We start from the raw sequence: 23,650 nt of genomic DNA on the forward strand, positions 1-23,650 counted from the left end.
TGACCTTCGACATTACGCTCTTCCGGCCTCAAGAATATCGCGACAACAGAGAGAGGCAAGCGTCCGACTGTGCCTGCGACAGCGCCCTCATGTGTGTGGAGGCTGTGCAGAATGCCGCGGCCGTTAGTTGAGAGGCTGAGCTCCGGAAGTGCCGGCGCTGGTAATCTGAGGTGCGGGCTCCTGGTAATGATGGTTCCCGAGGCTCTGAAGTCCGGAAGTAGGTTTCCTTGGAAGCGGACGCCCACTTAGCGTCGTTCAAAGCTAAACTCACCGTGTCACTTTCAAGCCTGTTTCTTCTTAAACCCCAAGCCTGTGGGATTCGGGATTAGACAGCAGGTCCTACGTTCTTATGCTAGTTTCAGTAATAATATTTAGCCTTGTGGCTTGTCTGTACTTCCTTGTATTTGAGATGGAGGCGATAGTGTGATCTACCTCGTAGGATTAAGATTAAATAAGTGTAACATTGAAGATACTGGTTATGTTTTGCTTGTTGTTGAAAGCTGCTGGTTGGTTAGTGGAATACGTTCGCCTTGTGAGCATCCATCAAGCTGTACACTAACTAGTGTACTTTTCTGTAAATTTCTAATACATTGATAAAAAGGTGTTTTGGGGGCGATGGGTTATTTTGGGGGGGGAGGGGAGTTGTTTGTTTCTGTTTCAGTGGAGTGACTTCTCATTGTTTTCCTGAGGGACTATGATTGCACTGTTTCCAGATACTTTGGTTTTTCGGGAAAAGTTTATTTCAGTTGCAGGGAAATTCCTCCTGGCTAGATGTGGTCTACTAGCTTCAAATGTGTAATGAGTCCCTGAAAAACTGGCCCATGTAGGCTTGGTACTCAGCCAGTGGTATGCTGAGTTCCCCTCTGGCAAAAATCTCTGCTACCAAGCGAGAAACCTGGCTGGAGTCACATCACTCCCACAAGCCTTCAAGTCCTTTAATCCCTTTCAGCCCTTCTGAAAGCCTACATCCTTTACCTCCTGTGACCCTTACTTTCTAAAACAGTCTTCCTAAATCTCCAATCCTAGCCGGCTTAGTTCACAACAGTATGAATATACCTAACACTACTGAACTGTACACTTAAATATGGTTAAAATGATAACTTTTACATTGTGTTTTTATCACAGTTATTTTTTTTAAAGTCCTTGTGGGTGTGTTAAGTCGATTCAGTCGTGTCCGACTCTTTGGGACCCTGTAGATTGTAGCCCACTAGGCTCCTCTGTCCATGGGATTCTTCAGGCAAGAATAATGAAATGGGTTGCTATGCCCTCCTCCAGGGGCTTTTCCCCACCCAGGGATCAAACCCACATCTCTTAAGTCTCCTGCATTGGCAAGTGGGTTCTTTATTGTTAGGGCCAGAAATGTCCTTAGCTGAACCTACAAAACCTCTTTTATCTTGACTTACCTCTGTTTTCATTCTCACGCCTTAGTCTTTAGTGGATATCCCAGGTCTGGACATTTAGAACTTTTTAAATTTCCTTGTAGTAAGGTGTCTCTTGCCTCCATTCCTTTTCCCTCATCAAATACCTGTGCATTTTCAAGGCATGTGAACGTTCTCAGTCACTTAGTCGTGTCCAGCTCTTTGTGACTCCATGCACTGTAGCCTGCCAGGATGCTCTCTCTATGGCAAGAATGCTGCAGTGGGTTGCCATTTCCTTCCCCAGGGGATCTTTCCAACCCAGGGACCCGCTTCTCCTTCGTGGCAGGTAGATTCTTTACCCCTGAGCCACCAGGGAAGCCTCATTTTCGAGCAGCTCAGGTTCATTTCTTCTTTCACTAAGAGATTAATTCCCCAGACAACAAGTCTTCCCTCACATCTGTTCCCAGAAGAACTAACACTACTTAACTTGTTAGTAACTACTGGTAAACGTGTCCCTTTCTTACTGTAAGCAGGAGGGCATGCAGTGCAGTCGTTTTCTTATTTGTGGCCATTTTTTAGCACATAGTGGGCCCTCATAATATTTGTTGGATGAATAAATAATAATAGACAACATTGGTGATGGTCCCAGTCTTTTGAACTTTGAGGATCGATCTAGATTGTCAAAATAATTTGGGGAATCAACATAACAACAATTTAAAATTTTCACCAATCTATGAAACAAAACCAAAAACAACTGCCTTTTTCTATCAGCCTCATTTCACTTGAAAATTATATTTTGACCCTCCAAATAAAAAGAAAACCCTCTAAAAATTCATAAAGAACCCATATTCTAAATTAGCTTTATGAAAAACTCTACAGACCTTATTTTTCTTGTCTCATCACAGATTCAAGACTACTAGTGATCAGTGGAAATCAGTGATTCCTTCCAAATATGGTACTGAGTCTAATAAACCATTAATTCTATATTTGACAGTTGCCTTGACTAAGTTTACTTCATAGGTGGCACTTTGCTGGTTTAAAAATTTCCCAATGGAAAATTTTATCAACCCCCAAGTCAGAATAAAAATTGAACTTGCTTTCTTCCTAGACTGATTCCTCTTTCTGCCCAAGAGTGCAAGAGTCACAGGGGAGTCATTAATGAAGTCAGCTGCGTCTAGTTTATTCTGGAGACACCAGCACCTGATGGATTTGTCAGAGGTACAAATTTCAGTCCTCAACTTTGCCTTGTAATGAAAGCTTTTTAAAAATTGTATTTCTCTAACACTGTTGTCTTTTATGGTGCAATCATCAGTTTTAAATAAAATATATCCATTAAAAGATAGCATGAGAGGTGTCAATCAGTTTATTAGGTCTCAACTGTATAGGAATTTCAAAATTCATATGGAATAAAATGGAACAAAAGCTGTCACTATAGCAGACCTAGTAAAGTCTCAACTAGTATGGATATAAGAATTGGGCCATAAAGAAGGCTGAGCACTGAAGAATTGATATTTTTGAATTCTGGTGCTGGAGAAGACTCTTGAGAGTCCTTTGGACTGCAAGGAGTTCAAATCAGTCAATCCTAAAGGAAATAAATCCTGAATTTTCATTGTAAGGACTGGTGCTGAAGCTCCAATACTTTGGCCACCAGAAGCAAAGAGCCGACTCATTGGAAAAGAGACCCTGGTGCTGGGAAAGATTGAGGGCAGGAGGAGAAGAAGGCAACAGAAGATGAGATGGTTGGATGGCATCACGGACTCAATAGATATGAGTTTGAGCAAACTGGGAGATAGTGAAGGACAGAAGACTGTTGGGCTGGAGTCCACGAGTTTGCAAAGAGTTGAACACGACTTAGCGGCTGAACCGCAACAGTAAGGTATCACTGCTGCTTTTCTCTCTTCCCGTCTGTGACTAATCTGTTAAATCCATCAGTGATTTTGATTAAAGTTTGATTGCTATGTTCTTTATTTCTGAAATAAAAAGTGCTTTTTTCAGTTTATGTCATTTATTTTAAAGATTTATTTATTTCTTTTATTTTTCGGCTGTGGTGGGTCTTTGTTGCTGCCCCCGGACTTTCTCTGGTTGTGGTTAGTGGGGTCTCTTCTTCCTTAGGGTGCGCAGGCTTCTCTTTAGGTGGCTTCTCTTGTTGCAGAGCACAGGCCCTAGGCACGGGCTCGGTAGTTGTGGTACACAGGATAAGTTGCTCTGCGGCATGTGGGATCTTCCCATGCCAGAGATCACACTGGTGTCCCTTGCATTGCAAGGCAGATTCTTAACCTCTGGAGCACCAGGGAAGCCCTATGTCACTTCTTTAAACTATTTTTTATTGGGGTTACATTGCTTTATAACATTGTGCTTCATGTGTTTAATTTATATAACTTTGTTGTTCCTTATTCTTTCGGACATCTTGAATGTCAGGTTTAAACCCAGTGAACGTAATTGTGATTGGCATCTGAAGGGTGGTGGGAGTCTTGTAAGACTGAGCCGTTAGCCTCTCCAATTGTTCAGGTCAGTCTCTCAGTCGTGTCCGACTCTTTGCGACCCCATGAATCGCAGCACGCCAGGCCTCCCTGTCCATCACCAACTCCCGGAGTTCACTCAGACTCATGTCCATCGAGTCAGTGATGCCATCCAGCCATCTCATCCTCTGTCGTCCCCTTCTCCTCCTGCCCCCAATCCCTCCCAGCATCAGAGTCTTTTCCAATGAGTCAACTCTTCGCATGAGGTGGCCAAAGTACTGGAGTTTTAGCTTCAGCATCATTCCTTCCAAAGAAATCCCAGGGCTGATCTCCTTCAGAATGGACTGGTTGGATCTCCTTGCAGTCCAAGGGACTCGCAAGAGTCTTCTCCAACACCACAGTTCAAAAGCATCAATTCTTCGGCGCTCAGCCTTCTTCACAGTCCAACTCTCACATCCATACATGACCACAGGAAAAACCATAGCCTTGACTAGATGGACCTTTGTTGGCAAAGTAAGGTCTCTGCTTTTCAATATGCTATCTAGGTTGGTCATAACTTTCCTTCAAGGAGTAAGCGTCTTTTAATTTCATGGCTACAGTCACCATCTGCAGTGATTTTGGAGCCCCCAAAAATAAAGTCTGACACTGTTTCCACTGTTTCCCCATCTATTTCCCATGAAGTGCTGGGACCGGATGCCATGATCTTTGTTTTCTGAATGTTGAGCTTTAAGCCAACTTTTTCACTCTCCTCTTTCACTTTCATCAAGAGGCTTTTTAGTTCCTCTTCACTTTCTGCCGTAAGGGTGGTGTCATCTGCATATCTGAGATTATTGATATTTCTCCCAGCAATCTTGATTCCAGTTTGTGTTTCTTCCAGTCCAGCATTTCTCATGATGTACTCTGCATAGAAGTTAAATAAGCAGGGTGACAATATACAGCCTTGACATACTCCTTTTCCTATTTGGAACCAGTCTGTTGTTCCATGTCCAGTTCTAACTGATGCTTCCTGACCTGCATATAGGTTTCTCAAGAGGCAGGTCAGGTGGTCTGGTATTCCCATCTCTAAGAATTTTCCACAGTTTATTGTGGTCCACACAGTCAAAGGCTTTGGCATAGTCAATAAAGCAGAAATAGATGTTTTTCTGGAACTCTCTTGCTTTTTTGATGATCCAGCGGATGTTGGCAGTTTGGTCTCTGGTTCCCCTGCCTTTTCTAAAACCAGCTTGAACATCAGGAAGTTCACGGTTCATGTATTGCTGAAGCCTGGCTTGGAGAATTTTGAGCATTACTTTCCAATTGTGAATCAAGTTAAATTTAGGATAACCAGCTGGTGGCCAAGAGTTTTTTGTTGGTGTGGGAACATCTCCCCCGACCATCTCCAGAATTGTTGTAACATCATTTTCTCCCAGTCTGTAAACACCCCATCTCATTTCCTTTTCTTTTCAGCTACAGCTCATGGTTGTTTCATGTGAACAACATACTTTTTCACCAAAACTCTGTACTTCCTCGAAGCCTTAGCCTTCTCTGACCCTACCCAGAAAACCCTAAACCTACTTCAGTGTGCAATTTACCCTTCATGGTAGTATTTGCCCCCATTTTTCCAACCTGCCTTTATCTATGACCATGCGTTGTCCCCTCTCACACTAACTCTGGGCTTGATAGTGTGACTTGCTTTCATCAAGGGACATTAGCAAGTTGGGCAGTGACTTAAAAGATGCTTGCACACATGGGCTCACTCTCTCTGCTCTTCAGAACACTGAGCTCACTTCCTGAAGAAGCCTGATCTAGCCTGCTGGAGAGGAGCCATGATTTGAAGGGGAAATAACAAGGCCCAGCTGAGGTCTCTCCAGAACAACCTGGCTACCAACCATTAGGTATTTTTTAAAAAGGCCATCCTAGACCATGTAGTCCAAGTGAGCTCGCCCAGAACAGAAGACCCACCCAGCTGACTCGTAGAATCGTGAGAAATAATAAATGTTTGTTGTTTTAAGTGTTGGAAGAGTTTGGGTTGCAACAGAAAGTACTGTGCATTTTTCCCTACCCTTACAATGACCCTACCCTCATGGTGTGGTTAGAGAAAACTGCACATTTCAGACTAGAACTATGAGAAATCAATGATCTTAGTTGAGTCTTGGGCCCCCGACAACCCTTTTCCCTGTCAACAACCCTTCCCCTTCCTCTCAATGTGTGACTATTACAGTCGCTCACAATGCTGTTCCTGTCCCCAACTCAGCCTATCCCCTGTCATATTGAGAAAATGACCTCATTGCCTGCTTCAGATAAGGTGGGGCTTGCAGGCCCAGTAAGGACCTGATGTTTTCCTGTGTATTGGGTGAGAAACCATCGGAGGCCTGTGAGTAGCAGAGTGACACTGGCTGCTGTGTGGACAGCGCTGTGTGGCGAGCAGGAGTAGAAACAAGGAGCTGTTCGAGGAGACGACAGGAGCTCTGCGCAGGGAGACAGAGGAGGCAGTGCGCGGGGTGGAGAGCTGTGGTGGCAGGACTCTGTTCAAGGAGACTGAAACGCAGGCGGCATCCTCTGGACTTAAGTGAGTGCAGTTGTCCTGGGTAGAAGGATGAAGTGAAAATTCTGGTTATGCTTTGAAGATGAGAGCCTAAAGAATATGGTGATTAATTGATGTGGGAAGAAAAAGAGGAAATCAGCGATAATCACATTTCACTGTAATTATTTTTTTTTTTTAATTGGTGCTTTTTAACCACTCCAGAATTCTTGCCTGGAGAATTCCATGAAGTGAGAAGCCTGGCAAGCCATGTTGTCGCAAAGAGTCGGACATGGCTGAGCAACTAACACTTTCACTACCTCATTCCCTCCTGGGAAGAAGGCAGAGACTGTCCTAAATATCTCTCTTTGTATATTAGTCTTGAATGAATGGAGGAATGACTCAATCCATGAATCCTGATTAATATTTTTACTTTATATCAGACTACGCATTTTCTTTTGAAACTTAGCTTTTCTCTTTCTTTTCCTATTTACAAAGTGAAAATGGAGTAATGCGTTCTCATTGTAGAGGTGTTCCAAATGGAATTGTGAAAATGCACTCTATTTTCTCCCAAAGCACAGTGATCAGAACAGTACAGGTCAACAAACTATGATCAGTTGGCAAAGAGAATGAAATCAATCCTGTGGCTGAACACCCTGTTCAGGTGAGGGTGTTTTTCCATGGTAGAGCGTTGTCTCTTGAGGAAGTAGTGTGCTAATTTGCATTCTGGCTTAAGCTCCTTATCTTGTTGCCAACTGGCACCTTTCATTGCCCTGTGACAGAAGACCAGCTGAATCCCCGAGTTCTGCAGAATATTTTATTGGTCATGTCAAACACATTAAGGCCTGGAAAATTTCTTAAGGTAACCAGATGCTCTTCAGAGTTACATAGAGGAGACAAACAAGAAAACAAGGAAAGGAGTCACTCCTTGTTTTCTTATTTGAAAACAAGAAAAGACAGTTTTAACAAGTTTAAAGGCCTCAGGGTATAACTGGAAGAACATGGATTTTGAACCCAGACCTGGTTTCAAACCATTGCTTTGTCACGTGGTACAGGACTTTGTATTAGAGTCTGTTTTCTCACTGATTAAGTGGGAACAATACCTGTATCCTGTGGTTACTGAAAAGTTTAAATGACACAGTATACATTGGAAGCCTAGCACAGGCACATAGTAGACACTCAGTACCTGTTAACTCTCCTTTTATCTCTCTCTCCAAAATGAATGTCAGAGTTACTGTCTTTTTCTCAGCTGCGCACTCACTGAGCCCCTCCCTGTCCTTAACCTTATTAAAGGTCAAGTGTTGCTCTCCTCAGAGCGCACTCAGCCATGTGGTTTCTTGGGAACAGATGGGAAGAAGGAGCTTGTCCAGGGAGGGAAGCAAGAGAATTAGGAAGGAAAGCTGACATGAAGTCTGCACACAGTGATGCAGCGTCATTACAGAGCTGCAGCCGTACAATCAAATTGGATTCCTTATTACCATTGCTGTCACAAAAACAGCACACGTCCTAGGCACACTCACTTTTTTTCTGATACCCGTGCAGCCATTATTGCTGGTTTTAAGTGGGGATTGAAGCCACTTCCCTTACACTGTAAGAGTATAACTTGTTGCTGTTGTTCAGTCACTTAGTCGTGTCTGACTCTGCAACCCCATGGACTGCAGCACATCAGGCTTCCCTGTCCTTCACCATCTCCTAGATCTCTAGTCTTTCCCATTCTATTGTTTTCCTCTATTTCTTTGCATTGATCACTGAGGAAGGCTTTCTTATCTCTCCTTGCTACTCTTTGGAACTCTGCATTCAAATGGGTATATTTTTCCCTTTCTCCCTTGTCTTTAGCTTCTCTTCTTTTCTCAGCTATTTGTAAGGCCTCCTCAGACGGACATTTTACCTTTTTGCATTTCTTTTTCTTGGGGATGGTTTTGATCATTGCCTCCTGTACAGTTATGAATCTCTGTCCATAGTTCATCAGGCACTCTATCAGATCTAATCCCTTGAATCTATTTCTCACTTCCACTGTATAATCATAAGGGATTTGATTTAGGTCATACCTGAATGGCCTAATGGTGTTCTCTGCTTTCTTCAGTTTAAGTCTGAATTTTGCAATAAGAAGTTCATGATCTGAGCCACAGTCAGCATCAGGTCTTGTTTTTGCTGACTGTATAGAGCTTCTCTAGCTTCGACTGAAAAGAATATAATCATCTGATTTCAGTGTTGACCATGTCCATGGTGATGATGTCCATGTGTAGAGTCTTCTCTTGTGTTGTTGGAAGAGGGTGTTTGCTATGACCACGCGTTCTCTTGGCAAAACTCTTTGCCAAGAGAGTTAGCCTTTACCCTGCTTCATTCTGTACTCCAAGGCCAAATTTGCCTGTTACTCCAGGTATCTCTTGACTTCCTACTTTTGCATTCTAGTCCCCTATGATGAAAAGGACATCTCTTTTTGGTGTTAGTTCTAGAAGGTCTTATAGGTCTTATTGAAACCATTCAACTTCAATTACTTCAGCATTACTGGTTGGGGCATAGACTTGGATTACTCTGATATTGAATGGTTTGCCTTGGAAACAAATGAAGAACATTCTGTCGTTTTTGAGATTGCACCCAAGTACTGCATTTCAGACTCTTTTGTTGACTATGAGGGCTACTCCATTTTCTTCTAAGGGATTCTTGCCCACAGTAGTAGATATAACAGTATATCTACTATAAGCAGTGGAACTTTTCTTCTGGATAACATTTCACAAAGTGACAATCTAAGGTAGAATCTAGTGTTGTCACAACTTGGCATCATGTATATCTGAGTTCAGTCTCACTTTATCACTTAAAAGTTTGACTTCAGAGAAGTTTTTAATCTTTCTGAGCTTGTCTTCACCTTACTCTGTTAGTCGGAAGGTGAGTTCAAAACTGCCAAGTCGCACAACTCCAGGGAGTGCCACTCACATAGGTTGTACAAGGTGTTAAGCGAAAACTTGACTCAGAAACTATAATGAGACTTCGCTGATAGGCATAAGCAATGTAGAAGTTATTTGTTGCTCATGCGGCAGTCCCACTGTATACAGTCCAGGGCCGATGCACAGGCTCTGTGGTTTTAGTATTAGTCACTCAGCCACATCTGATTCTTTGCGACTCCGAGGACTGTAGCCCACCAAGCTCCTCTGTCCGTAGAAGTGTCCCAGCAAGAATACCGCAGTGGGTAGCCATTCCCTTCTTAATCTTATTATTCTGCCATCCATAATGTGGTGCTTTCATCCACGTGGCCCAAGGTGAAAGTTAACATGTAGTTCAGCAGGGAGAGGAAAAAGCAAACAGGAAGGCATATTTCTTTCCTTGCAGAATACCATCTACAAGTCCTTTTTTATTTTTTGGCCACGCTGTGCCGCTTGCAGGATCTTAGTTCCATGCAGACCCTCAGCAGTGAGAGCGCAGCGTCCTAACCACGGGGTCACCTGGGAATTTCCCCCATCTGCAAGTTCTGTGTATCTGCTCTGCATATCACTGTGATGTGCTTACCTGTAAGAGAGGCTGGGAAATGGAGGCCTTATCTGTATAGTCATGTGCCTACCAAAAATCCTGTTATTTTTCAAAGAAGAGAAGGATGGATATTTAGGAACAATTAGTCTCTGTCTGCCTTACTTGAATTTATTTTTGAAAATTAAATGCATGGAAAGTAACTGACACAAAGTAGATTTTCAAAAAACATTCTTTTTTCCCATTTCCCTCATTCTTTCACCCTGAAAGGGAAATTATTTCCAACACCATTTATTAGCAATACATTTACAAACATAAATAAGAATACTATTTTTTTTTGCTTAACTGACTAATTAACTAATAACTCTATTTAAATATGCAGCACTATAATGAATGCATGAAAGGTGTTGAAGAAATAAAACGCTTGGGAACAGGGAGCACCAGAAAGAGCCTTGAAAGGGCTGATTTTGATCAGAAACTTGGTTCATAAGAACTGAGTAAGATAATGAAAGTGGTGGTAAGCAAATTTAGGTGAGCAGTTCAGGGTCCCAACACAGGGTCCGAATGACTGAGAGTCATTTTGAACTGTCACTTAGGGGATAAACCAGTGGTAGAGGGAAAAGAGGCTCTGGAAGAGATTTAGTCTGGGCTTAGGTGGAAATATTTTGTTAGTGTTTTTGGGTGTTTGTTTTAAATTTATTTTATTGAGGTGTATTGATTTGCAATGTTGTGTTGATTTCTGCTGTACACAAAGTGGTTGAGTTATACATATGTCTATGTATTCTTTTTCCATATTATTTTCCATTATGGTTTATTGATAAACAGTATGTATAGTAGGACCTTGTTGTTTATCCAATTCTGCATGTAATAGTTAGCATTTACTAATCCTGTGCTCTCAGTCCATCACCCCCACGCCCCTCCCCCTTGGCAACCACAACTTCGTGCCCTGTCTGTGAGTCTCTTTCTGTGTCATATGTAGGTTCGTTTGTGTATACTTTAGTCCCCACATATAAGTGATACCACATGGTATTTGTCTTTCTCTTTCTGCCTTACTTTGCTTAGTATGATAATCTCTAGGTCCATCTCTATTTCTGCAGTTGGCATTATTTCATTCTTTTCATGATGCATACTCTGTTATATGTATGTACCACATCTTCTTTATCCATTATGCTGTCAACGGGCATCTAGGTTGTTTCTGTGTCTTGGCTATTGTGAATAGCGCTGCTTTGGACAAGGGTTGCATGTATCTTTCTGAATTAGAGTTTTGTCCTGGTATATGCCCAGGAGTGGGATTGCTGGATCACATGGTAATTATATTTTAATTTTTTGAGGAATCTCCATACTGTTCTGCATAGTGGCTGCATCAACTTATATTCCTACCGACAGTGCAGGAGGGTTCTCTTTTCCACACCCACTCCAGCATTTGTTATTTGTTGATTTTTTAATGATGGCCATTCTGACAAGTATGAGGTGATTAGGTGGAAATATTTTCAGCCAGCAGGAGAGAATAGGTCTGTTTCTAACCTCTAAAGAGTCAGAAATAGAGAAAGGTGCTTTTGACAAGAGTAAACAAAGAATGATTTTAAAGGAAATACATTCACTCACCGACTCATGTATTGATTCATTTATTAGTGATATTCAAAATTTATTCATTTTGAATGATGATTCATTCAAAAACAGGGCTCTGCCCTCAAGAGTCTTATGGTCTAGCATGCTAAGGAGATTGAGCAATGTGGTCTGATAAACTTACACATGGCCTCATCTGTACATGGATTCTACTCAGTGACACCTTCAAATAGTGTAGTGAACAATATATGTACCGCCATAAAGTCTGTGTATAGTCAATGCAAATTATGAAGACTGCAGAAACATTATGCCTCTTGTTCAAACTTTTAATCAGAGCAAATATCCACATACACACTTCTTACCCTCAACTCCTGTATTGCAAATACATGGATATTCATTTAACTAGGATCTCTACGATGATGTTCATCGTAACAAGATTTTTACTTGTAAATCAGATATTTATTCATTCAATAGTATTGTTGAGATACATAGCATGACCTTTATCCTTTCCATATGACCTTTATTTTGAGAGCTTCTCAAGTACTGTGATAAGTGTAATTTGCAATTAACCGACTTGGCTTCAGTCCCAGCTTTCCCACCAAAAGTCACTTAATCCTTCTGAGATTTAGGTCCCTGCAAAATGGAGATAATAATGCCTGCCTAGTCTACCTTACAGAATTATTGCTGTGCTCTCAGTAAAATTAAAAATGCAGAGAAATAGTGAGTTTTTTTAATTGCTATAATTTCAGACCTTGAGCATATATCAGCATCCAGAATGATATTTAAACTGCCACCTAATTTTTCTGGGCAACTTGAGAGAGGAGTTCAGACTGAATTTCTCTTTTTCTCTGCTAACCTACCACACAACTTGATGTTTTCTATTCCTATTCCTGTTTTTGCATTTGTCCCTCTCAATAATTGCTAAAATGAGAATTGGTTTAAGTAATTTAAACTGCTGGTAGTTACACTGAAAATACAGAGAAAACAGGTAGAAGCTTTTGTTATTTTGTTGCAGTGAGAAAGAAAACCAGGAGCAGTCCTTATCTCACTTAGTCTCTTACAGCTTTCATGACCACAGTGTAAGACAGGATTATTAATGAGGAAAAAAAGGCTACATGCTTTAGTGAGTTCCCCCAAATCACACAGCTATAAATGTAGAGCTGGGATTCAAAACCAAGTTTGATAACAGAGATTAACTTTTTCCCTCTAACAAATTCCCACGTGATGCTGGGAATTACGTATCCTGATCTTGCTCCGCATTTTAAGAACCACTGGGCCAGACTACTGTATTCATCATCTAGTATCAATAATACTGTATTGAACATTGGGTTAAAAAACCAGCATATACTAGCTGGGAACAACTAAGATTACCCCACTTGAAACATATACAGTCCATTTTGTGTGTTTTTGCACTAAAAAAATAGAGGAACAAAAAACACATGAGACATATAGGAAACAAAAATGACAAATGTAAATGCAGTCCAGTAACCTGACATGTGAGTGGATGAACCGATCCAATCAAAACGCAGACACTGTCAAACTGGACTTTTAAAAGGGATTCAACTATATATTGTCTACAGAAGAAGCTATTATAAAACTAGACACTTTATATTCAAAAATACAAATAAATAGAAAGTAAAGGAAAAGAATAGGATATGTAATGCAAACATCAAAAGAAACTAAAATGACTAATGTGACAAAATAGACAAAGTCTATTAAAATGTTATTGGAGATGAAGAGGGATATTTCATAATGATAAACGGGTCAGTCTATCAGGAAGCCATGACAGTTGTAAACATACATGCATCCAGCAACAGATCATCAAAAATACATAAAGCAAAAACTGACAAATGAAGGGAAAAGTAGTTCTACGATAATAATTGGAGACTTCTCCATTTTCAAAAATGAACAATTAGATAGAAGACCAATAAAGAAATTGATGACTTGAACAATGCTATAAGCCAGTTAGGCCTAATAGATACAGAGAGAGCACTCCACCCAACAGCAGCAGAATTCAGTCCTCTCAAATACACATGGAAGATTCTCCAGGATAGACCATATGCTGAGCCATAAGGGAAACTTCAATACATTTAAGAGGATAGAAATAATACAAAATATGTTCTCAAACAAAGTGTCGAGAAAAATCAGTCTAAGAAAAGAAATGGAAATTTTTATTTGAGCATGATTTGAGGATCATAACCTAGAAAGAGTATCTCAGAAAGCTCTGAGGACTGTTCTGCCCATCAGAAGTCAATACACAGTTATAGAGGAATTGTTCTGAGACAGAGGGCTATACATCAAAAGATGTATTACTGACATTTTACATAATCCAGATCTGAGTGTGGCCCCATATCAAGAAAGAATGTTATCTTTAAGGAGTTGTCTTAAGAGAATGTTGCTCTTAGTGTTTGAGTGGGAATTTCTGCCAGTGGGGAAGGGTTGGTTGATTCAAATACGGATACACAATGTACAGTAGGGGGAAAGAGGAGAAAAAAGGAAAAGAAAATTTTATTTAAATTTTTTTTGTCTTGCCGTAAAATGTGAATTTTGTTTCACAAAAGAATGAAATTAGAAATAAGTAACAAAAAGACTCTGGGGAAATTCATAAGTAAATTAAAAAACAGACTCCTAAGTACCCAAAGGGTCAAAGAAGAAAGCCAAAGTGAAATTAGAAAATACTTTGAGATGAATGAAAATGAAGCAGCATACCAAAACTTATGGGATATAGCTAAAGCAGCACTTAGAATGTAATTTATAGCCTAAAATGCCTGAATTAAAAGAAAGCTCTTTAATCTATAACTTAACCTTCTATCTTAAAACACTGGAAAAGCAGGAGCAAATTAAATCTTAGGCAAACAAGGAAGAAAATAATGAAGCTTAGAGAGGAAATTAATGAAGTAGAGAATAGAAAAACAATAGAAAAAATAAATGGAAACAAAAGGTTGTTCTTTGACTAGATCAACAAAACTGGCAAATCTTTAGCTAGACTGGCCAAGAAAAAAATTTTTAAAGACTCAAATTACTAGAATCAGAAATGAAATAGGGGATATTCTTGCTGGACTTACAGAAATAAAAAGGATTATAAATGAATACTATGAACAACTATATGCCAATAAATAAATTAGATAACAGGAGAAATGCAGAGATTATTATAAAGACACTACCAAAACTAACTCAAGAAGAAATAGGTAATCTTAAGAGACATATAATAAGCATATTGAATTGGTAATAAAAAGTACCTGAAACTGCAATTCAGACTGAGACTTGAACCCACAATCTTTTAATTGAGATCACACACTTGTTCTCAGGACTTAATGAAGCTCAGTTTCTTGATGTCTTATCTCAGAATTCAACGAGAGACAAAGTGGATTTATTTAGAGAGAAACACACCCACAGAATATGGGCCATCTCAGAAGGCGAGAGGCCCTGTCTTGGTGTGGTTAATTTTTATGGGCTGAGTAATTTCATGGGCTAATGAGTGGGAGACTGATTCTATCTCAGGGGCCACCACCCACTTTTTGACGTTTTATGGTTAGCTTCAGAGCTGTCGTGGCACTGGTGGCTGTGTCATTTAGATGCTAATGTAAATGAGTATAATGCAATGAGTGTATAATGAGGCTCAAGTTTCACTAGAAGTGGAATCTTCTGTCATCTTGGACCTAGATGGTTCTGACCAGTTTTTGTCATATCCTATGATGGCACCCCACTCCAGTACTCTTGCTGGAAAATCCCACGGACGGAGGAGCCTGGTGGGCTGCAGTCCATGGGGTCACAAAGAGTCAGACACGACTGAGCGACTTCCCTTTCACTTTTCACTTTCACGCATTGGAGAAGGAAATGTCAATCCACTCCAGTGTTCTTGCCTGGAGAATCCCAGGGACGGGGAGCCTGGTGGGCTGCCGTCTATGGGGGTCACACAAAGTTGGACACGACTGAAGCGACTTAGCAGCAGCAGCATGACTATGTCATTCTTTTAAAGGTTGTGCCCTGCCCCCTTTCCCTCTGTTTATACCCACAAAGAAAAGCCATACCCCAGGTGGCTTCACTGATGAATTCTACCAAACATTTAAAGAAGAATTAGTACCAGTTCATCACAAACACTTGCAAAACATAGAAGTTGAGGGAGCACTTGCAGGCTCACTCTATAGGGCTCATTCGATACTATCGTGTCCAGTATTACCATGATTTAAAAGACTTGACAGAGCTATTCTAAAACTAAACAAGCTATTACAAAAAGAAAACTAAAACCCAGTATCTCTTATGAATGAAATCCTCAACAAAATACTAGAATTGAATCCAATAACATATAAAAAGAATTATATACCATGACCAAATGGGATATATTTCAGGAATGTGAGATTGGCTTAATTCTCAAAATCAATAAATGTAATATACCATATCAATAAAATTAAAAGGAAAAATCAAAACAAAAAAAACAACCTATGCACTGGGAGAAAAAACTCGCAGTGTTCATAGTAGCACTACTTAAAATAGCCAAGAGACGGAAGCAACCTAAGTGTCCATTAACAGATGAGTCGATAAAGAACGTGGTGCATATATACAACGGCATGTCACTGAGCCATAGAAAAGAATGAAATACCACTTACAGCAACATGGATGGACCTAGAGATTACTGTACTAAGCCAATAAGACAGAGAATGACAAACACGATATCACATACCTGCGGAATAAAAAATAGTACAAATGAACTTATTTACAAAATAGAAGCAGACTCACAGGCGTAGAAAACAAACATGGTTACCAAAGGGAAAGAGGTTGTTGTTCAGTCGCTCAGTCGTGTCCAACGCTGAGACCCCATGGACTGCAGCATACCGGGCTTCCCTGTCCTTCACCATCTCCTGGAGTTGGTGACGGCATCCAACCCTCTCATCCTCTGTCGTCCCCTTCTCCTCCTGCCCTTAATCTTTCCCAGCATCAGGGTCTTCTCTGATGAATCGGCTCTTCGCATCAGGTGGCCAAAGTATTGGAGCCTCAGCTTCATCATCAGTCCTTCCAATGAATATTCACGATTGAGTTTCTTGAAGGAGGGGAAAGGGATAAATTGGGAGTAGGGGGTTAGCATGTACACTACAATATATACAATATATAATATATAAACATTTACTGTATAGCACAAGGAAGTACAATATATTCAATATCTTGTAGAAAAAACTATAATAGAAAAGCATTTTTAAAAGAATGTAGATATCTACATATATGTTTATAACTGAATCACTTTGCTGTACACCTGAAACTAACATTGTAAATCAACTTTGTGTGCATGCATGCTAAGTAACGTCAGTCTTGTCTGACTCTTTGCAATCCCATGGACCATAGCCTACGAGACTTGTCTGTCCATGGGATTTTCCAAGCAAGAATCCTGGAGTGGATCATCTATACTTGTTTTTTAAAAAAGCAAAAACCACATGATCATCTCAGTAGAAGCAGAAAGAGCATTAACAAAATCCAACATTCTTTCGTGATAGAAACACTTAGCAAACTAGTAAATAAAAAGGAACTTCCTCAACCTATTAAAAAGCACCTATGAAAAGCCTACAGCCAACAATACACTTAATGGTGAAAGACTATGATTTTCCTCTAAGATCAGAAATAAAACAAGGATATCCACTCTTGCTACTTCTAGTCAACATTATGCTAGAGGTTCTAACAGAGGAATTAAGCAAGAAAAAGAAAGGAATTCAGATTGGAAAGGAAGAAGTAAAACCATATGCACAGATGACATGATCTTGTATGCAAAGAATTAAATAAAAAAAGAAAAGCACCCCCCAAAAAAACCCAAAAATATAGACTATAAACTAGTACAATAAAATTGCAGGATGAAGGATTGATATACAAAATTCAAATGTATTTTTATACATTAACAATGAATTGTCAGAAAATGAAATTAAGGTACAATTCTATTTATAATAACATCAAAAAGAATAAAATACTTAGGGGTAAATTAAATTGAAATAAACCCATGTGTTTATGGTCAGCCTATTTTTAAAGTGAGTACCAAGACCATTCAATGGAAAAAGAAAAGTCTTTTCAGCAAATGATGCTGGGACAACTGAATAGCCATATGTGAAAGAATGAAGTTGGATCCTTATCTCACACTGTGTACGAAAATTAACTCAAAATGGATCAAAGACCTAAATTTAATAGCTAAATTTATTAAGCATTAGAAAAAATAGAGGTAAATCTTCTTGACTTCAAGTTTGACAATTGATTCTTAGATGCAACACTAAAAGCACGAGCAAAAAAGAAAAATAGATAAGTTGGACCTCATCAAAATTAAATTGTTTTCTGCTTCAAATGAAACTGTAAATAAAGTGAAAAGATGATCCACAAGACGAGAGAAAACATTTACAAATCACATATTTGCTAAGAGTATTGTATCTGGAATATATAGAAAACTCTATCAACTCAATAATGAAAGACTGATAACCCAATTAAAAATGGGCAAAGGATCTGTGAAGACAGTTCTCCAAAGAAGACAGACAAACGACCAACAAGAACATGCAAAACTAAATGACGTCAATAGTCATTAGAGATGACTAATAGTCATTAGACTAGTATATCCATATGGTATATATAGATATAATAGTATATCCATATCCATTTTACCATATGGATATACCATATCTAAGGTATATCCATATGGTAAAAAAAAAAAGAATGGTGCATGCTACAACATAGAGGAATTTTGTAAATATTATGCTGAGTGAAAGAATCCAGACACAAAATGCCAAATATTTTATGATTCATTTATTGAAATAACCAGAGTTGGCAAAGTCCTAAAAACATAAAACAGATTACGGATTCCCTAAGATTGGGAATGAGGGGAGGGAGAAACAAGAAGTAATTGTTTAATGGGTACAGAATTTCTCTTCGGGATGATGACGATATTCAGGAACTAGATAGTGGTGATGGTTGCACAAACTGTGAATACACTAAATGTAACTAATGGTAAATTATTTTTTTGTATATAGTTCACCACAAGGATAATGATAAAAACAAAGCACTTTTCCTACCATTGTTTAAGAAATAAAACTTTTTAAATATAAAAAAGCAAACTGACTCCAACAACAAAAATAAACATTTTATTGTTTAAAAAACATTGTGAATTATTAGTTGATTTAAGAAAGAAATGGAAAATTGTATTCGAGCCAGTTTGAGGACTATCGCCCGTGAACAACCTCTCAGAAAGCTCTGAGAAATGTGCTACTCATTAGAGGTGCAAACCCAGTGATGCAGGTTATTTTGGACAGAAGGCTGTACATTTAATGATGTATTATTGGCAGTTTACACAATCCAGCTCTGCAGGTACAAAGTGGTCGGTCATTGTGACCCCTTACAAGATCAAGAAGGGATGAATGCTCTTATTTGAGGAGTCACATTGTTGATGCCAGGAGAATGTTGCTCTTTATGGTTGAGCAGGTATTTCTGCTCCTGGGAGGCGGTGGTTGATGCATGATGCAGACACAATGCACAGTAGAGGGGAGGGAGGAGGCCAAAGGGCAAAGACAGTGTTTTATGCTTAAATTTTTCCTGTCGCGCATAAAATAAAACATGAATTTAATTTCACAAAACAAAAGCAAGTTAGGCTCTTTTCCTTCATATAGTTATACTCAATACCAAAATAATATGGCTCCAAGTTTCTTTGGTAGGTTGTGGGGACCTAAGGTCATTTACTGAGCAATGAAGTGACACAATCAGAACTCTAGGAAATCCATCTGGCATACAAATTTGGTAGTCTGGAGGGGGAGTGGAGGCACAGGCCTCTTGCAGTGGTCTCAGCCCCTAGGCGCACTAAACTGGGCATTTTTCTTTCTATTCCTAGAAAGAAACATATGAAATCCTGTGTTTACTCTTTTGTTTTCTTTTACATCCACTGCACTTACAATTAGACTTCTATTATAGCAGGAGAGAGCAGACCAGAATATAGATAGTGGTATCCTTCTAGATGGGGCTTCCCAGGGGGCTCAGTGGTAAAGAACCCACCTGCCAATGCCCGAGACACAGGAGACGTGGGCTCGATCCCATCAGGAGATCCCATGGAGGTAGGCAGGCAACCCACTCCAGTATTCTTGCCTGAAGAATCCCATGGACGGAGCAGCCTGGCGGGCTGTAGTCCACGGGGTCGCAAAGAGTCGGACACAACTGAAGCAACTGAACACTACCACGATCCTTCTAGATAACAGGCAAATTGAACGCTTCCCAAAGGAAACATCAGACCAGGAAGTATCAGGCAACCTAAGATTTCTTTTGTTAAACAGTAAGTTTACAGTGTTTGCTGTCTTAGTCTATAGCCAACCAGCCTAAGATAAGCAGCAGCTGCCATGTACTGATGATTAGCTAAAGGAATCATACATGTCATCTAGTTAGCTCACGTAATCCTTTTTGACAAACGTGAGTATTATTTAGTCCCATCTTATGGATGAATAAACTGGGATTCAGAGAGAACAAGAAACTTGTCCTTTAAGGTACAGTGAGTTGGACTTCACAAGACTGTATTCTCAGGAAGGAAAAAAAAAAGTTAAAATTGGGAAGCATGATGTGTTTGCTGCTCTAATGATGTGTCTATCCCACCTGAGTTTATCACAGTATTCTTTCAGAAGGGCCAGAGTAAATGTGCCTGCTTTCTGGAAATTTTAATGTATTTATTTTAATCAGTCCTTCGAGAACTCGCAAAAGACTTCTTTATGTACATCTCTTCCAAGGATGTTAAGCTTTTGCGTTATCGACTCAGAAGGATAAAGTCACAGGGCAAGGTCATCCTGCTGACATTAGGGGTGCGGGTCCCCCCTGAGGAGCGGGTCTTTACTGTGCTCAGTGTCAGAGAAGAGGTGAGAAATAGGAAACCAGAGCCTAGAGGGCCAGGAGGGGGAACTTCAGGTATTTGGCTGGGAGTTACTCTGTTTCTTGAGAATTCATTTCAGGGTCCTTCTGGAAGGGAAAAAGAGGATATCCTCTGCAACTGGGAGGCAGCCAGGCCTAGCTACCAAAGCTGTAGATGAATGGGTCTTATCTTAACAAAAGATCTTCCAGGCTCATTTCATTCTTGTTCACTTTCCTCTTGTCATCCCTCAGCCTCTGGTAAAATCTTATTTAAATTAACTAGGCCACATAAAGTTAAGAGAAGAGCTTTGTCTTCCTTAGGCCAGAGGCTAAGAGGGAGAATGAAACTGGGGACTCAGTCACCCTGCCGACCACTTCTCACCATTGCCCACCGTGATCTCCTTCCCACTATTGTCTGTTATGGAGGAGCAGAGGTGTGATTTGTGTTAAGGGACTCAGGGGTTCCTTATCCACTGACCTTAGAACAATGCTTGTCAAACTGCCAGTCAGATCCTTTAGTAGGTCATGGAATCAATTTAGTGAGTGTCAATCAGCACTTGCTTTTAAATGAAATGGAGTAGGACTAGCATGGACTTAGAAAGTTTAACTATTGTTTTATGAGTTTTTGTTTCAGTTTTAGAAAATATAAAGTGATGTGTGGGTGTTGGGTCACCGTATCAAATGTATTTCTTACTGTGCATTATGATCAGAAAAGTTTGAATACCACTGCTGTAAGTATCTAGTGAAATCAATTAGAGTTACCAAGGGAAAAATGAGGCTTTATATATTCTTAATTCAGTTTTATTGGCGTGTAGTTGATTAGTTTTGCTGTACAGCAGAGTGAATCAGTTACATATGTACACATACTCGCTCTATTTTAGATTTTCCCATACAGCTCACTAAGAGTACTGAATAGAGTTCCTTGTGCCATACAGTAAGTTCTTATTAGTCATCTATTTTATAAATAGTAGAGTATATATGTCTATATATATATATATATATATATATGTCAATCCCAATTTATGCCTTCCCACATCTCCCCCTTGGTAACTATAAGTTTGTATTCTATATATGTGACTATTTCTGTTTTATAAATAAGTTCTCATTTGTACCATCATCTTATATTCCACATATAAGCAATATAATGTATCATTTGTCTTTCTCTGTCTAATGTCACTCAGTGTGACAATCTTTGGGCCCATCCATATTACTGCAAATTATTTTGTTCTTTTTATGACTAATATTCCATTGTATATATATGTAGCACATCTTTATCCCTTCCTCTGTTGATGGACAAGGTCCATATATTTCATTGTATTTTTTTTTCACTTTAGAATTTCAAAGATTCTCCCGTTTAACACATGTAAAAAGTAACCTCCCCAAATAAAAACTCTTTTGGGTGCTTCCAGGCATTTTTGCTCTAATTAATAGTTCAAGCTCTGTCAGCACCTTTGTCTGACCTGTCAGGAATGGAGACACAAATCTGCTAGTGAGTTTAGGTGCCTGGAAATAGTGATCTTTGGCAGGACCTGAACTTGTTTACTTCTTTTAAGAATGAAAGGTATAGGCCCTCCCCTGTTGTGTCCGTGGCACAGTTAGCCCAGGCCTGCTGATGGACAGGCACACTGTAACCCATAACCTGCAATTGCTACTCGTCACCCCTCAACCTGTAGTCTTCATTGTGATGCTAGATAAATGTCATCGCATAATTGAACTGTCTGTCTTTCTGGAATCAAGACAGGTCACACAGTCTCCTCTCACAACCCCCACTCCCTTGAGTTCAACAGTAAGTACTTATACCATTAATTCTAAACCTTAATCATACTGACTTAACCTGTGATTAAACTGGTTCACATGTGCATGGCATAGGTAGTGTGAATTTACTTCTCTCCCAGACATTTTCATCACTTTATAAGTTTGATTTACAAGCTAAGTATTCAGATACCTGTTTCCTTCTAGGTCATCACAGAAGGACAGTAGTACCTCAGTTCTGGTTCATGGCATGGGAGAAGGAAAAAAGCTCTTTACCGAAACAGATGAGCAAAAAGATTATGCAGTATCTCCTTTGTGATATCAGTCGATAATTATGACATTATAACTTACAGACAATTTAAGGGGAAACTGAGGAAGTCTCAACAAAAGCAAAATCTTAGTATAAATAGTTGACTCTGATGTTTAATACACCTCAGATGACCAGTCTAAACTAATTATAATTATTCTATTTTCTTTTCACAGTTGGTTCCAAATTAGGAATGTGACCACTTGTGCCAGGGTTCTTAGAAGCACTTCCTCATCCCTAAGAGTGGTCTTCTTTCTCTGGATACTGGCGTGTTTGGATTGTGATGCCAAGGTTTTTTGCTATCATCTGTCTCTTGCCCAAGGAGGAAGCTGTTCTCTGAAGGATGAGAGAGTAAAGATTGGAGGAGCCTTGGATCCTTCATGACCTTGTTGTGCAACAGCATCTATCAACCTTGCCCTCCCTATGAACTTCCGTGTTATATGATATAATAAATTTCCCAATTGTTTCAGTATTAGTCACAGTGTGAATGGGTTTTATTATTAGCAGCTAAAACATTCTGTTCACCAAGTGCCACTTGGTAACACTGATTTTCCACAAATGCTGGTAAAATGCTCACTTCAACTCATCCCACATTCTCCAGCATAGTTAGAGAACGCTCTGGAGAATATACATGGGTCCAGATTTTTTAGAAACTCTCCAGGTACGCAGACCTCAGTCTTGTCAGGGTTAGTCTATGTCAAAAACTTCTATTCTCTTCCTTTCAGCCAAGTACTCCACTGACCTTCATTGCAGACTCAAGCCAGGTTTGAGAATGTAATTCTTTCTTAACTGGAAGCATATAAGAGTTACTAGGAGTCAAGATGCCATGAGCTATTTGTCCCTGTATCTATTATTGAGGTGCCCAAAAAGTTTGTTTGGGTTTTTCTGTAAACTGTAACAAACTCGAATGAACTTTTTGACCAACCCAATATTTAAAGTCTGCTTAAGTTCCAGACTCTTTTTGACTAGTCTGCTGGATTGGGTTTCCGACTTCATGCTGTCTTTCTTGCCGGTGTTATTGGCTCGTGTTGAAGAGACTGCTTCCAACTTTACCTTCACCCAATCCTGTTATTTAAATCTCACCTGACCACCTGAACTCCTTATTCATTCCTTCTGTGTCTTGCAGCATCTTCATGTTTCTTTAAAGAACGATAAAATGTATTTACAAGAAGGAAATAAATAGCCCAAAGTACATTGGAGAAGTCTTTGGGCAAGAGTGACTACAATAGTGTTTCATAGTTTCTTACACCCACTATTTTTTTCTTGCCTTAAGGAGAATTTATAAGCTGTTACCTTTGAATGCTCTATATTAACTGTTGTAAAAGTTTCACATGTATATTGAGTATAGTTTTTTATTACCAAAGATTCCAAAGAAAGAGGAGAAATTAACCAGAAAGGTTTATTT

General features: G+C 39.6%; 1 long non-coding RNA gene across 1 annotated transcript; it reads left to right on the forward strand.

Annotated features, from left to right (window-relative positions):
• The first annotated feature begins 26 nt into the window (after nucleotides 1-26).
• Nucleotides 27-22,720, forward strand: LOC133228526 (uncharacterized). The gene is made up of 2 exons (XR_009730240.1): nucleotides 27-217; nucleotides 22,422-22,720. It is a non-coding gene; the product is annotated as an uncharacterized LOC133228526 (long non-coding RNA).
• The last annotated feature ends 930 nt before the right edge of the window (nucleotides 22,721-23,650 follow it).

The sequence above is a fragment of the Bos javanicus genome, chromosome 17, assembly GCF_032452875.1.
Source record: "Bos javanicus breed banteng chromosome 17, ARS-OSU_banteng_1.0, whole genome shotgun sequence".
Lineage (NCBI taxonomy): Eukaryota > Metazoa > Chordata > Mammalia > Artiodactyla > Bovidae > Bos > Bos javanicus.